The sequence below is a fragment of the Rhipicephalus microplus genome, chromosome X (assembly GCF_043290135.1).
Source record: "Rhipicephalus microplus isolate Deutch F79 chromosome X, USDA_Rmic, whole genome shotgun sequence".
Lineage (NCBI taxonomy): Eukaryota > Metazoa > Arthropoda > Arachnida > Ixodida > Ixodidae > Rhipicephalus > Rhipicephalus microplus.
Window position 1 is genome coordinate 112694730 of NC_134710.1, and position 12028 is coordinate 112706757.

Below are 12028 nucleotides of genomic sequence, written 5' to 3' on the forward strand. Positions count from 1 at the left end.
AAATTGTCTTCATTATACTCTCCAGTTTGCTGTAGGCAACTACTGCATTTAGGCTTTGTTTCGCAACGTAAAATCCCGATTCCAAGTGTAATCTTGATCTCAGTCGCCGCGGTCACATTTCGGAGGAAGCGAAATGGCGGAGCCCCTCGTGTTGTGCAGTGTCAGCATGCGTCGAAAAATACCAGATGGTCAAAATTTACGGAGCCCTTCACTACGGCGTCTCTCGTAATCATATCGTGGTTTTTGGACGAAAATCCTCAGATGTATTATTATTATTATTATTATTATTATTATTATTAAGAATGCTTACGCTTCTCCTTACCGCCAGCTCTATTTATTCAAGGTGGCTTATGTTAACAGACTTAATTAAGAGCTGTAGTACTCGGCTGGACTAAACCTTCTGCAAAGAGGCTTCTAAATGTTGATGTATGTATATACCTCCTTAAACACACAATTCATTCGGCATGACTCCTCTCCTTCATCCAATAACAGGGTCACATCCGCACCCCTTCCACCCGGGCAAGTGGAAAACCTACGCCTCTGCTTTTGATTGTGAAGCCAGTGCGAAGCATTAGAACAACAAACGGGGAGATGTCTAACTTGGCACGACTATAGTCACATGGCGCAGTGGATTTGGCGCTCTGCTGCTGGGCACGCAGACGTGGCCTGGATAACTAACTGGCCGAGCGCTTCACGACGGAGGGTGAATTCAAGTGCATGCAAAAACGTTTCAGTATACTTACTCTTAAATGCACGATAACCAAGCCCGGTATGTCTAAAAAGCGCAATTGCGTCTCCCGTAGCTCTAGCGGTGCTTCAGAGTGTTAAACGCAATCAGTCGATCAATTCTTGTGCTTTTTTAACGTTTCGAAAAAGGGCGACATCGAAGAATATGTCTTTCACATTCCATCGTCATGTGTTTCGTTGTCCATCACGTGGGATTTTTTTAGGGAGGTGCCGGCTCCGGTGCGTGCCACGACTGATCGTCTGCGCAGCGCATCGAATTGCGCGCACACCGGCGGCGGAGTATCATTGCGCATGCGCAGACCAGTGCCACGCGAAATTGGCTCAGCGAGGCCAGTGTAGCTAACGCTACAAAACAGGTGGTAAAATTTTCCGTCAGAATCGATCAAACTGTTCTTCTCGTGGTTCCCTGCTGTGTCCGCAAACGAGGCGCTACTTTACGATAACGGGGCCGTGAAGCGATCAGGATCCCCGTTCAGCGCGCGCCCCCGGCCTCTTCACCAATGCGACTCCACGTGGTCTGTTTGAAAACAGTCTGCTCGAGACTGCAGGGGTCAGCCGGGGCATGACGGAACGCTTCGACTGACACTCGAGTGTAGATTACGTCGAGGTTATCACGTGACCTTAGTAACGCCAATAAGTTGTCGCTCTTATCGCCTACGTACGAGTCTGAACGATATGTAGCAACCACTTCTGGAAAACGCGCGCCGCTTGTCAACGTTTCAAAACACAATGGCTCAAAAAAACGCAGCGCCACTGTGCTCTCTTCTAGTTTAACTCATACGGTATCAGTGCAGTTTACGTCCTCCGTCCGCGGCGCACTTTTCTCCCGAAAGAACCCACGTGGTCTTTCTCTCTCTCCCTCTCTCTCTCTCTCTCTCTCTCTCTATATATATATATATATATATATATATATATATATATATATATATATATATATATATATTGTGTGTGTGTTGTAACACAACGGAAGCGTTGTCCACTCGTGACGTAATATATACACGCATACTTGCTAACGTTGGCGGTGTACCAGCCTTATATATTCATCTAGAGAGCAAACAAGAACATTGCGCTATAGGATTTGACATGTGTTATTCATTGCATTCATTTTCATTCATTCATTTTGTTACACCCATCAGGGCCAGAGGCATACAGAAGAGGAGTCATAACTACACTTTGACACAAAAAAAAAAACAACGAAAAAAGAGAACAAAACTTCAATAAAACAAAAAGTTAACCAAAACCCATATGAAACAAAGTAGGGGTCATAACACATTGTCATAACGACGGCTGTATGATAGCGGTGCGAAAACGCGCGAAACATCTGCACATGCTATCCCGGCTGCGGCGGCTGCATTTCCGATGGAGGCGGAAATGTTGTAGGCCCGTGCGCTCAGATTTGGGTGCACGTTAAAGAACCCCAGGTGGTCTAAATTTCCGGAGCCCTCCACTACGGCATCTCTCATAATCATATGGTGGTTTTGGGACGTTAAACCCCACATACCAACCAACCATCTGCACATGCTCGCTTGCACGCGGGACATTCTTAAATGCGCCCTACATAGAACGCCGCATAAGGCGTGCCCCCGTGGCGTGGTCGCTAGAAGATCGGCTTCTTTACTAGTGGCCGTGCATTCAAATTCTGCAGTCAGAACTTTAATTTTTTTTTATTTATGTGCATCCGGTCTACGTGTATTTCTTGCGTGCATCTTTCTGTGTAGACGACATCACACGGACCCAGAATGTCTTGTGCTAGCCAAAGAAACGACATTCGCGTATTGAAAACACATGGAATGCATGGGCAGCCACAGCGAATGTGGTCACACCTTTCTTACTCCTCGCCTGAACAGTCAGTCGCTTATGAGTTCCACACGATTACGAGTGATTTCAGTATTGGCCCAGCCCTCTCCTATAACGCGACCTAGCTGCGCAGACGCAGCTCGGACTACAGCGCACTGCACACGATCCTTACTGCCACTTGAAAAAAGAAGCATGGCCATGACATCCTGGTTGAACAATCGCGTCGCAACTGCAAAAAAAAAAAAAAAGCCTGGAGTTTGAGCTTATGGTTACGGCAATCGATGATGTCGTAGTCCGTAATCTTAGCAGACGGGAATCATACGTAGCGCAGCGAGTTCGTGTTAGACGGCTGGCGCAATATGTCTCGTTATCGCGGGGCACTCGCGTTGGCAGAAGCTGTAAAATGACACACGCTTTCGGCTTCTGTATACGTATACATGTATACGTGCTCAGGAATACAGCAGACATGTGTTTAGATGTAATCTAACATTATCGCACTTCTATACCCGTGTTGAATGGAGCGACACAAGAAGCAATACTAAAACGGTCATCGCAATAAAGTGAAATGACACAAGAACGCAAGACCTACTCTACGAGCACCAGCGACAATACTCATGCATATGGCCACCGTCCCTATTAGAAGCTGATGGTTATTTTTGCACCGGCGAGAACGGGAAACTTTCACAGAAACTTTTGAAGCCAACTGTTGAATCAGACTGCTGCTATAGTCGGTAACTTCAGCGTTATGGTCTTTAATACATATGTTTTATTTTAAAAAAAAAGTATGATATAGAAACAGGGCATCGGCTGCGTTGTGCCATTAAGTGACAATATAACCGATTCTGTTCTGTGAGGCAGTCAATTTGTCAACGCTCAAAGTAAATGTCTGTGCACAAGAAGAATCCTCAGTGCTTCTCGAAACGCTGAGATCGCAGTCGTGCAGCCACATTTGCATTTGCCTTCAGTTTCGCCTTCAGTTGGCCAACTGTAGACGTGCATGATTGGCGAGCTTGACCTTGACCTTTCTCCGCCGAATGTATATGCGCGTGTAGCTCCAGTGACCAGCTCCCCTATCTTGCTCTGCGAGACCAGTATGGAGTATCCATAGTGTAAAAAAAAAAATCGAGCAATGTATATTCACACCGGTGCACATAACTTGTGAAGAATGTGCTTTCTTTATTTCTTGTTCTATTTATGTGCAGTGCAATTTGGACATCTTAGGGCGCTTAGTCACGCCGGTTAGACAGTCTAGTGTGAGGCTAGCAATGAAAAGCCACAGGTGCGAAAAGCGAAAGAACGGAGAGAGTTGTCACCTTGAAAATTTTGCTGCGTTTCTGGCGGGTATTGAACCCTACGACGAGCCACCGCGCTCACGAGTTCGCCACGATTTTTTTTCTTTTCCTCTAGTTATTTATCTGTTTAGCTTTTGCTATATAAGCGACGGTTGTTGGGCAAGATGGTCACGTTCGATTCTAATGCTTTGAGGGAAATGTCATGTAGAGTTTGCGTCATCCGCGGTGGGTGAAATGCCGTGGGCGTTTTCTGCTGCGCTATTGCGGCACTGCCTCCAGCACTTCTTTGCTAATGCTGTACGCACAGATGACGTGCGAGTGGCAATCACCTACATCGCGCACGCGAGAAAAAAAAAAAAAGTCGCACTATGCTTGAACGCCATGGTACGAAGCGAGGGTAACCGATAAGAAATTTTCTCGCAGACGCGGAGTCACATACGAGAGCTTGTAGATTTGTGGAAGTTCCGTGCCTACGCACATATGTATATAGGCTTGAACATTTCGAATGTCAAGTTCTACGTTGTAGCCTAAGGATGCGTAACATGGCTGATTGTAGTTGCCAAGGCACCGTCTATCTATGTAAAACTCCACCGAACAGAACACGGAAACAGCGTTCCCCCAAAAGTTGTACTGACGTATAAGAGACAAAGCACAGATCAAGATTCAGCGCATGAACATAGACGGCGGCACCGCTGATGAAAAGATGGTCACTAGTATCGACTGAAGCACGCACCGGAGTTCTCAGTGAAAAAGATTTTCGTGAAGGGGACTTGCCTTAGACGGTTCACAAGTGTCCCTATAGGTGCCGTATATGAACGGCCGTGTATAGTACAAAAAATCGCATGACCATTCGAACGCCTCATGGGTAGATGTAGATGTAGATCATAAACTTGTGTCTCACACCCACCCTGGGGGATCAGCCAAGAATTGGGTGCTTGAAAAAAAGCGAATCTGTATATTTAAATTCTGGCGAAAAGAAAATTATCAGAAATATTTATTTTTTTGTAAAATATTTTTGAGAAAAAAATTTGATGGATTAGTTTCTACTGACTAAGCAATAAATTAATAATATCAAAGAAAATTTATCTATAGCCTACATAGGTTAACTGAGAACCTTTTGGTATTGAGGTTATTAAGTAAATCTCTTAGACTGTACAATGAAACCTTGCACGGCCGCGCACACTTTCCCGTTGCTATGCCCTAGGGACTATCCCTAGGTGTACATACCCTAGGCTAGGGTATGTGCACCTAGGGATAGTAAATTTGACGTTGTCAAAGCTAAGCCAAGGATTCGTAACGGTATTTCTAGTGATACCTTTCTTAATGCTGAAAACTTTCTACAAGCTATCAAAAAGTACTCCACAGTTTCCTGTTTCTCCACAGTTTCCACAAAAATAAAAAGGAGGGGTGGGGGAGTCAAGCCTGCTCTGAACAAATAAAAGTTTAATGAAGGAATACGACATCGTAATCGGGTGAAAACTTCCAGGCATCGGTTTTGGCATGAGGAAGTTTTCCAGGTTGTCATGGTCATGGGTCCCAGTAGCTTGATCATGCTCTCTTCGTCTTGGCGGCGCTCGCGTGATATATATATATATATATATATATATATATATATATATATATATATATATATATATATATATATATATATATATATCGGTTGTAGGTTCGATTCCTGCTCACAGCTGGTTATTTTTTCATCCACTTTTCTTTCTTCTTATTATTCCATTGGTTCTAATAACTTCCCCTATACATTCCTTGGCATTACTGTCTGTTAGATCTCATTAATATTGTGTTAAAACACGAAAAACGAGCCCTTAGGTATACACTTCTTTCCCTTATATATATATATATATATATATATATATATATATATATATATATATATATATATATATATATATATATATATATATATATATATAAGGTACAGCCCATGCAGCGTTTGTGAATAAGAAGAACTTGCGCGTTATGTCCTTATTTACTACCTGTACTTTTAGAGAGGAAAGCACGTACTGCGTCATTCGATCATATATTGTACAAGGAATTAAAAAAACGAAACACACGGAGCATTCCCTTCGCCGTCATCTATTACGCCTTAACTATTGTTCAGGGAAACATACCATTCGGTCGTGTGATCAACCTTCCTGCATTTCATCTTCTCATGTTTTTTTTTTCTCTATTTCTCAAAGATTTAGTTTTGTATATAGGCTGCGTTCAGTGAGCATGCAGCTTTGCGCGACTAAAGAGGGTGTAGGCGGGCCAGCGCATTACTTGTTCTACGTTTACTTTTCCCTTTCATTGCCCTATATTTTCTTTAAGTTTCCTTTCCTCTGTGTACATGGTTGCAAACAATTCTCAAATGACTAATGATTGATTGATATGTGGAGTTTAACGTCCCAAAACCTCCATATGATCATGAGAGACGCCGTAGTGGAGGGCTCCGAAAATTTCGACCACCTGGGGTTCTTTAACGTGCACCCAAATCCGAGCACACGGGCCTACAACATTTCCGCCTCCATCGGAAATGCAGCCACCGCAGCCGGGATTCGATCCCGTGACCTGTGGGTCAGCAGCCGAGTGCCTTAGCCACTAGACCACCGCGGCAGGGCAATGACTAATGGTTAATAAGCACTCATCTTTTGTCACTCTCTGTGCGTCATTTTCGATGACGATGCAACGGGGAGATTTCACGAAGATGCATTCGCCTGGTGGAAAATCGGGGAATCAAAGTGATCTAACTCTCGAAATGTGGAATCGCGTGCATCCGCACCTGTATGAGCGGTACCAGACAGTTGAAGCTTTTTTTATTTGTTTGTTTGTTGAAACCTCGTGCGGGATGACCACCGTTGTTTGTGGGGGTGGACCCTGAATAAGATATGTGCCTCGGCGCAGAAAACCAGAGAGAAAAATCTAAGGGGCAAAAAAAAAGCTGCACCCCTTTTCCACGCGCGCGACGCGGGCAGCGGCCGCCGAGGAAAGAACACGGCCGTCTCGCTCACGAAGTCCGCGCAGCGTTTTATGCGAAAAAAAGCGGCCCCGAGCTGCGTAGCGGACACACAAGCAGGTTCCGCCGTAAAAATGACTCTCAAAAGCGGCCGGAAAAGACAGCGCCATAGACGCGGGTGTTGAAAGGGGGCGCCATTGATTCGCGAGCGTTGTAAAACTGTTGTTCCGGCCGCTCTTCTCTCTTGGCGGCCTCTCGTTTTTTTTTTCTTCGCCTCCACTTTTCTTGTCGGGTGCGAAAGTGCGCATAATAGCTGCGGCCGCGATTGCGGCGTACCGCGTGCATTCCCCATCGGGCCTTTACTTCGTGCCTTATGGCTGCGTGCACACAAACCTTCTGCTTCCTGTTCTCTTCGAGTCCTCTCGCTCACGATACGCTTTTATTTGTCTGCTTTTGTTTTCACTCGCTGCTGCCTAGTGAATACGGAAGTTTCAGTGAAATGCGGATGCGGCTTTGTCAATGCTATTTCCAAATCAGCTATCACGGTCTTCTAAAAAAACACGCAACGCCTTTATTTAACACTTTATGTGTACATATGTGTGCATAGCATATCGGTGTTATGATATATGGTACGTAGCTATATAATATAGGCAATTTTTGACTGTGCAGCAGACGTTCTGTCGCTTGAGGCAACAACCTCCGAAAATTCCTCAGGGCTCTTCACATCCTCTTTTCCCCGCGTGCTACGTCACGCCAACTGTCCGATAGCCACGCTTTTTTTCTGTCCGACGCGCAGGAAAAAAGCGTTGCTTCGAGCTATCCCACACAAGAATTTCCCGCCAACAGTGCATTCGAAGGTAAATAATTGTAACATTGCTTTCTGGGGCGTGCGGATCTTCGTTCTTATCTTCAACGGCTGTAATTGTCTAAAAGGAATACTCTTTTCGTGCGTAATGAGAATGCTTCAACACAGCGATGAAGAAGCATGCATTTCTCGTGAGTATTCACTAACTAATGGGGGTGCATTTGTAAATGAACAGTTTTAAAAAAGATATTCTTCTCAAAGTATAGCTCAAATAACTTCTATCTTGCTTTTACTTTACGAAAATTTCTACCAACCATCAATAAACGGTTTATTGGGAAAAGTCAATGGAACCTACCGACGGTAAATTGAAAGTCGTTAGACTGTCCTATATACCAGCTACCAACAATCCGTCGACAATTGGCCACCGATAGCCAATAGAGATTTCCCCAAAAAACGTTGAATAGACACCGAATCAAGGTGCTAAAGACGGTATAAAAACGGTTTCCCAGCCCTGCATCGACCGCCTTCAAACCATTTATCCAAAGATCTATCGACTGCCGTAAAGTGCGCCCGGTTTGGCCTCTGTGTTTTGTTTTCTGCATGTTCATGTGTGCAACCACCCTCCGATGCCAAGGGTGTTATGTAACAAGTTATTGCAACAATAAAAATGGCAATCTAACGATGCGATGCAAGAAATTAAAGATAAGTAGTAAAAAAAATAGGTAATTTCCTTTCATTTCACCTCCAAAGGTGGGTTCACGCGTATCACTGTGGCGTTTTGTTTTTTTTTTTTTTTGAACGACTTCATGCGTATACCACAGTTAAATATTTATGAAGGAACAGCTATTCGCAGCTTATATATCTACGCATAGCGTGTGTCAGCTGTAGCGCATTTATAACAGCCGCCTTTTTTTTTTTTTCATCACGAGTTCATCTCGTGTCGAATTATGCCCTCTTACGAGAGCAAGTGTGCCCGAGAAAGCTTCTCAAAGACTTGACATAGTATTTCGCACCGATCACAGACTCTTACAACACCAGTAGAAGCGAGCACGACGCGCTGGTATACCGAAACGCGGCGCCCGCGCGGACACGTTGATTGATTGATTGATTGATTCATTGATTGATTGATATGTAGGGTTTGACGTCCCAAAACCACCATATATGATTATGAGAGACGCCATAGTGGAGGGCTCCGGAGATTTCGACCACCTGGGGTTCTCTAACGTGCACCCAAATCTGAGCACACGGGCCTACAACATTTCCGCCTCCATCGGAAATGCAGCCGCCGCAGCCGGGATTCGAACCCGCGACCTGCGGGTCAGCAGCCGGGTACCATAGCCACTAGACCACCGCGGCGGGGCAACGCGGACACATGGGGTGACGTCGCGCAACCATAAAAGCCTTGACAAATCAAATCGAGGGGGTGTTGCTTGAGGGCCCTTCGCAAACCGTATCAGTACTATGTCACTGTATGCAGGTGCGTGCTTCTCCTACTGCGAACTTAAAGCCATTCGTGAACTTACGGGAGAAAAAAAATATTACTCTCATTCTAAGATCCATTGCATAAAAAAAACTATCTTATCACCGAAATAGATAAGCGACATTTCCAGACCATTTGGTAGCATTTCTACATTTTACAGCTAGTGTGTTTGCTAACAGTTTGACTTCCAGTATGCAGTAGCACTGAGACAGTATAAACGACTCGTTTTCTTGTTTAATCGACGATGCGTAGGTATCTCTGCAACATATATTGTCTAGCTGTGGGAGCTCGCAAAAGCCGCTCACCGTATCCCGCCTTAATGTGTAGGTACCGCATGGTTGTTCCATCCGCGTGGGTCACACCACAATGCCCGCGGCGCACCCACGCCAGCGCGAAGCTTGTAATAACAACCGCGCCTTTTGCTGACAAGGGGATATTTGTGGCGGCGCGTGCGCACCAACAATGCGGCGCAGCGCTAAGGAGAGGGGAGAGTGCGGAACACGACAAGCCACTCTGCGTTATTAGATCACGTCGATAATGAACGCTAATTAATAACGGAACAAAGCGCTCGCCCTTCTTGTTCTGCGCGTGCGTGCAGTGAGCGTGCCTGATATCAGTGTGGACACAGTGTATAATGGGGCACCGCTCCTCCCTAAACCTGAAAACTAACTTGGTGCGTTCAACTTTGCCTCCTCCGTGTGCAGCGGCCGTGCTTGAAACGAAACAATATGAAAGATAAAAGAGAGAGCCAGCGAACGTGGCGGCACAAAGCGTCAAGGGGCGCAAAGGGAGAAAGACCCGAGGTGGAGAGTGTGGGGACAAGCGAATCGCAGGAAGCAAGACGGCCGCTAGTGGTGCTGGTGGTGCGGCGGAAAGCGTGAGAGAAGGAAGGCGGCAGAGTTTGTTTTGTGCACGTCCGAACGACGCTGCTATTTTGACATCACGTAACTCGTTTTCATGCGCTGCCCGGTGCACTCGCCCTGGTTCCCTGCGGCCTAGCTGGCGCCGGGCCGCGCTCATTTGGCGAGCCGGCCCGACTCGAGCAGCTCGGGCAAGGCCCTGTCGCGGCGGTCAGCCCCGAGAAATCCTAGAGCCTGTCCACCGGCCCGGGCTACATACATCACGGCTGGCATTAAAAATTCATTAGGTGGAAAATGCTCCCGCCCGATTACCCCCGGCGCAATAATGGGCTGCGAAGGCACCCGCCTGATAGCCCGTGGGGAAGGAGGGACGGCGGCTTGCCTAACAGATTTATTCTCGCTTCCACTACGCTGCCGTGTAGCGTGCCCCTTCTTCCTTCCGCAGCGCCCATGTTGATGCTACCAGATACACACGCCAGTGACGTCTCCATACACGAGTACAGCGATAGCTTTATTTGGCTCAGCGCGTTCGGCACTTCTTGTCGGTGTTCAGATGCGCGCGTGTGAACTGAGCAAGGGCGTAATAGACGCCAAGTATACGTCCCCTCCTGCGCCATTTTTTTTTCTGTATTGCAAGTCCTTGTTTCGTTTCGCTTAATAGCTTTTTCTGCGCCGAATGCACGCCAATTTCATGCAGAAACGAGTTATGCCCGAGTTTATTGCACGTGACATATGTTAAAGCTTGCAATACCATGTCAGAAAGTGAGTGTGCTTGATCTTTTCGATAAAGGTCATGATGCAAGCGCGCCTACTGCAGTTCTTTCTTCTACCGTGTAATTACTATAGGTTCATGCTACAGCTGTTAGTTTCGAATCATCCAGAAAAGCATAAATAGATCAAACAATAGGAATGGCAAAGGTTGACAACGAGTTAAATGGCAAGACTATGTCGGGCTCAGATACGAACATGGTGCGCTAAAACGTGTCGCCATCGCTGTTCATCGGAACGTATTTATACCATCAAACATACTTACACAGGCGGCGACACCCGCTGTTGTGAAATGTAAGCCCGTTTAATGACTGCGGCAGACTATGTTCACCTCGACAACAGAAAGTGTAATGACGCCATTAGTTTGTGTTAGAGAGCCGTATAGTTAGCTCTTAACAAAAGGTTATGGTCCGTCATGTCGCCATCAAGCTCGTAACATCTGTTCACCAACTTTACAGCCGTACTTTGTCTCGCACATCTCCCGCCATTGGCTAAGTTTATGTAGTAGTTAGTCCTTTTAGTCAGAGTCTGCTACACAATGGATACGTGATAGTGCAAGGGCAGGCCCACTTCATTTCGTGCCCTTCAAGAGGACTAACTTTCTTCCCATTTCTGCCTTACTTCCAAGCACTTTCTACCACCCACCGTATTGTTAGTATTTTACGCACCATGGTGATGGAGGAGTACACTCCAGACGATGGAGGAGGAGTGGAAGAAACAGATCAAAAGACGGTTAGATTAACCATTTCTTTGATCGGCTGTCTATGCGCTGTGCTGGGGAAAGGGGGTAGGAGGAACAATATATATTACTAAAGAGATATTACAAAAATGAAGAGAGGAAAAAACGAAGATGAAGGGACAATACGACACTTTTTAAAGACCAGTTGTCCTAAAACAACGCAATAACGCCTTCAACGCCGATGTTAACGATGGTCTCGGTCAGTGACTCAAGATGCTCTTCTCCGACGAAGGAGGACTGTCACGTCGCTTCAAGGCATTAGAAAGCACTTTTCTGGGTGCTTTTTTTTTTTGCACTGTACTGTGTGTTTTTCCGCAGAGTTTCCCATTTATAGGTTGTTGGCCAAATCGAACCGAAATAATACGCTTTCTTGAAAGCAACGCCAAACAACAAATGGTGCACAAGCGTCTCCTCAGCTGTAGATGAGACACCATTGTGTCAGGTCTGCAAAGTCATTATCATATAAATAGATATCCTATATAGGTTTCCACTTATACACTGCGATGATTTTTTTTTCCTTTCAATTACGTGGTGATGAAGAGGTAAATAAAGATGAAAATGAGAGAAAGCCAGGGATGTAAGTCCAAATTATA

At 45.7% G+C, this 12028-nt stretch overlaps 1 protein-coding gene across 1 annotated transcript in view; it reads right to left on the reverse strand.

The window, feature by feature from the left end:
- The window catches only part of LOC119176331 (uncharacterized), a 192576-nt gene that overhangs the window by 157362 nt on the left and 23186 nt on the right, over positions 1-12028 (reverse strand). The window lies entirely within an intron of this gene.